Below are 5,472 nucleotides of genomic sequence, written 5' to 3'. Positions count from 1 at the left end.
ATCAACTGTTATATGACATTAATAAATAACTTACAAGTGTGAGTATTGATCAAGTTTTCCAGTTTTTGTTGTAGTTTAATTACTACTATCAGTATTTGACAATCTGTTTAAGCCTAGTGTGTGCTAACTAACTTTCATCTGTTTAGGCCTAGTGTGTGTTAACTAACTTGCATCTGTTTCTGATCCTATGTGTTATATGCATCTTTGTATTATACTCTGCTTCTTGGAGATAGTTGCCCATTAGAAGTTATCCATATTAATAGCATCGTGTTATTAGTCTGACATTAATATGCACATTTGTAGAATCAAATTCTGATTCTTGAAGTAATACATGCATCTAGTTTAGGATTCGTTTGTAACTCTCGAACTTTCATGTACGTTAGAATCATGTTCTACCTTTTTAACGTCTCTCATTTTAAACCTTATTTTGTGGGACTAAGGATCAATGGATATATAAACATACGTGGTTCATACAAAATACTGGAAAATACCTGAATTTATTTTAGCCCAACCGTTTCACTTGCTGTTCATTTTAAAAATCTGTTTCTTATCTCGTACAAACTTCGAAGTTCAAAATATTATGTAACTTTCTCATGCAACTGTTAATTATTTAATGTAAGATAGAAGCTTCTTTGACCAAAACTCTTAGGATTGATTCAGTTATTTGTAGATGTTAGTTAATAAGCCGTGAAGAAAAGCTAGTCAACATGTCCACGTGAAGGAAGTAGAAAGAAGCTTACATTAATGTGAAACCATTAAGAATATTACTTCTTTTATTGTTGGAATGGATTTATAGAAGGGTTACTAGTGTGGTTCCTGGGATGGAGGGGTTGTCATACGAGGAGAGGCCGAAATCTCTCAAATTGTTTTCTCTTGAAAAAAGAAGAGTTAGGGGGATCTGATTGAGGTGTTTAAAATTGTAAATGGTGTTGATGCATCATCTTTTTTAATATTTAACAGTAAGAATATTAGGAGTAGAGGATACAAGTATAAATTTTGGCAGGGTTGGAGTCATCTTCAGGTAAGACAGTTTCGTTTTTCTAACAGGGTGGGTTGGCCTTTGGAATGGTTTTGAACTCTTGAAGTTATTAGTCATATGGAATCTTCTGTAGAGAAGAAAGTAAGTGAATTAAAAATAAAGCGTCTGAATAGTTGGAGTTAAGTAGTTGGATACTAACTGACAGATATTTCCCAATAGCTAACAAGTTTGAAACCTCGGCGGTAGGAGACGCTTTGGCAGATATAAAAAAAAACTGATTTCGTATAGAGTTATAAGCCACCAAACTCTCTTCAATGTTAAGGTTGTAAATAGATGTAAATCTGAAACTGACATTACTGTACTCTGTGCCTATTTTTATACAAAATTCTGATTTTAATACAACCCGGGTAAACTGTAATATTTAGACAGAAAGTCTGTATGAACACGTCACGCATTCCTTAATAAATACTTTAATTTTATTTCAAATCAAATCTTCGACATCAACTTTTTTCATAACCTAATGCGGTAAACCGGGCACGATAATTAAAGCAACACCATGAATTAAACAAACCCAAGATAGTTAGAAACGATATAAGACCATGTGATACTTTTAACGGGAAATAAGACACGTCTTTTAGCTGGAAATAAAATCACTCGATTTTATATCAAGTTAAAATTTCGTCATCAGGTTTCAATAATCTGATTGGACAAACGGGATAATTAGAGCAACACCGTGAATTAAGCAAAACTTCAACTAATTCAAATACCGGCTGGTATTTAGGGAAACGACCATGTAATACTTTTGGCTATTTTAGCTGGAAAAGGTCACATTTTAAAATGAATTATTGTTCACGTATCTGAAAATTATATGTAGACGTCTATTGTATTGTGTAGATATCAACTGTCGTGGGTACTTCACATAACGTTACCTTTCCAGAGATAATCATTCTAACATTTTACACAAGCAATTCCTAGCTTGATAAATACCCTGTGGACGTCACCCTCTTCAAGTATTTGAGCTATTAAAACGTTAAGGGAAATCCCGTTAGTCACTTTAAGGAATCAGAGAAATACATTAGCGTCAAGTTCCCCCAGGCACTCCCCCCTCTCCCCATACTTTTTTTGGTTAGTTGTTTAAAATTAGAGATGTTCAGTTTTATTAAACGCAATTTTTAAGAGTGAAGTTTAGTGATTTAGAAATGTGGTACAAACAGTGTGTTTTTCCTGTGTGGTAATCTGTTACATCTATTTAATAAAACATTACTTGTGATCATAAATATATAAACCTTCTCAAGAAAAGTAAACAAAAATTCCTTTGTTAAAAAAACATACATCAATCACGACCTATCATTCCAGAAAACGTAACTGTTTTTATTCAAGCCAACGTTTCGCCATTACGACTTCATCGGCGAAACGTTGGCTTAAATAAAAACCACTTATGTTTTCTGGGGTAGTAGGTCGTGATTTATTTATCTTTTAAACAATGAATACAATTATCCAGTTTCCATTACAAACTTTAAAGTCTCAGAGAAAATTACTTTCTCAAAAACTGCACTGTGAACAATACTGACTGTCTATTCAATAATACTTTTATCTAAACTTGGAGTTCCAATACTTATTTGGACATGAAGCTGTAATATAACAGAAATTTAAGGAATTCGTACGGATTGTTTATTGTTAAACACAAACTACAACAATGGGCTATATGTGCGTTGCCCATCGCTACATTTATTTTTATCATTTCTCATAGTCCTTGCGGACCGTTGAGCCGATGGCAGATCTCTGTCATTACTTCCTGGCCCAAAAACCACGTCTGTTGTGGGCTGCCCTAACAGCTGTTATGATGTCTGAGTTACACCAATCCTTGACATCATCAAGCCACTTCCGCCTGGGACGACCTCTTCTTCTTGATCCTTCGACCGTACCTAGCAGAACTGTTTTTATTAATCTGCTTTCTTTCATCCTGCAGCTATGTCCGAATAAGCCAAGTCATCGCTACATAGAAACCCGATTTTTAGGGGTATAAACTATCAAACTTACCGCTCAACCACCGGTAGGGTGCATTTCTAAACTACTTAAGAAAAGAGGACAAGATTATCCCAACGTAGAAGAAATATTATTGATCCTATAAAGATCACCCCATTAAAAGCTAAAGATAAAACGATGTTATAAGATTGTACAATTCTTAAAACGCTAGGAAATGATTCTTCGAAAATAATATCAATACAAACGTCATAATTCAGAATATAAATACATAAAAATAATTAAGAGTTGAGATTCATAATTAAAAAATACAAACATTTACTACGATAGTCTAGGAAGAGTAAGCAGGACCTTCAGATTTTTCACAAGGAAAGGGTATGATTTGAGTTTCTGGAAGTGATGTGTTTGCGGTTTTTGCTTTCCTTTTAAGTTAAAAAAACAAACTTTAAACGCGTGACGGAGTTATATTATGTCTTGCAAGAGTACTTTCTTTCAGTAACACGTAATTCTCTGTTTTAACACATAAGCATCACATGGCTTTGAAATTTCATAAACTTTATTAAACCGCGTAAGCTTTTTAACGTAGGTCGATAAACAGTTGTTATTTGAAGCTGGCTGCCAGCTAACAAAAGCAAACGTCAAGCTCACTACATGTGAACTGGAACAAAATCTTTCTGCCTAGATGTGTTAACAATCCTGTATACATCCTTTCATGATGAGTTACGTTGATCCAATATGATGTAAAACACGCATTGACAGAGAACACTAAATATACTACATCAAGGCGTTGATAAAACTGATAAAACTATTCTGTTTACTTCTGTTAAATTCCAGTGAAACATATTTCTCGTTAGTTTTTATCAACAAGACAGTTTTAATTATTTTATTACAAGTTAAAGCTTTTACAGTGATCGAAACGTCGTACCTGTTCTTAAAAGTAATCTTCCTTACTGTAGAAGCTGTAACGTGTAATAAAATCATACTCATAATAACGAAACTAGTAATTAAGATAGTTTTTAGCAATGATCAAGTATAAAATTCAATACTTCCTAACCCTAAGGTAACTATATTATGAAGATAATGTCAACATTTAGCTTGAGTACATAATGATGAAAGTACCCAGTGTCCAACACTGGTCAGTTTAACATAAAAACCATAGTTTATAGTCAGCTGATGATATTTGCAGGTGGTGGATTATTTTGAAATTGTCTTTGACTAACAGTGCTTTGTTAACCTAAGTTTTGATAAGGCCAGCCTTCTGGCCAGAGTGAATAGTATACCAGAAAGGGAATAGCTTATAACTGTATCTGGTTGCTTTCTTTTTTTTTTTTTTTAGAAATACGACCCATTACCATAAATTGAACATGCAACAAGTTTATTGACAGTGAATATGAAAATTATAAACCGTGCAGTGAAGTGAAATTAGTTTATTCTATACAAACCATTTTTTTTAAACTCCTGCTACATAAGTTAGTTAAACTTTGATGAAAATTACTGCAAATCACAATTTGTCATTTTTGGCGAGGTCTCCTCTGTTCGTTGTTGTGAGGTGAAATTCGATTTTGAAATATTTTTATATACAGATTCTGACTGAGTGATAATATAGACTTCTAACTCAGTGTTGTCAGTTTTATATTAACGAGATGTTTAGTTACGATTTTGTGTTTAATATGAAAATGTCTCGTAAGTCTGATTTTGCATCGACACATCTAGCATGAGAATTTACGGTACCCTGGAACACAGCGTAATCGTGTTTATGTTATGAATTTACAATCCTTTCTCTAACATAAAATCAAATTATACTTTTATCTTAAATCTTGTTGAATAAATCTCGAAAGATGAGACGTATTAAGTCTCCTCCTAAACTACGTTATGTTATATGAAATTAGCTTTATTCCAAGATAATAACGATAATAAAAATGAAAGATAACTAAATTAAATTATGTATGAAAAGTTTGGTTAAATAATAGAACAAAGTCTAAACCAACCCTCAAAATTGTCGAGTATGTTTTTGATATAACTGCTTAAAGAAACTTAAAAACAGATCTGCAAATAGATATGGAAATAAAATTGTTCAAACCTAAGAAGACAATATCGCTGTCATTAATTTGAAATTAACATCGATGGAGTCGACTTACTTGTTCTTAATTGATGGTCAGAAACTATCTCTATTTAGTTCATTCTCGCTTTATTAACTTAGAGAATTTAATTAAATTATTGATAATAAATATATGTGTGTGTGTTTTTTATAAATAATTATTAACATGTAGTCACTGAAAAAGAAGAAGAAGCTAAAAGTTCAAATATTTATTTAACTTATGTTTTACTGTCAATAAGTTTTATCTAATCTATTCATCAAAGTGATAAGAGCATTTTCCCAAGAATTTCATGTCGATGTTAGCACCATAAGATTGTTTAATAAATTACATGAGGTGTTTGTTTGTTTGAAGTTAAGCCCAAAGCTACACAATGGGCTATCTGTGCTCTGCCCACCACCTTATCGAAACCCG

The sequence above is a fragment of the Limulus polyphemus genome, unplaced genomic scaffold (genome assembly GCF_000517525.1).
Source record: "Limulus polyphemus unplaced genomic scaffold, Limulus_polyphemus-2.1.2 Scaffold2963, whole genome shotgun sequence".
NCBI lineage: Eukaryota > Metazoa > Arthropoda > Merostomata > Xiphosura > Limulidae > Limulus > Limulus polyphemus.
Note: the sequence above shows the minus strand (reverse complement) of the source record.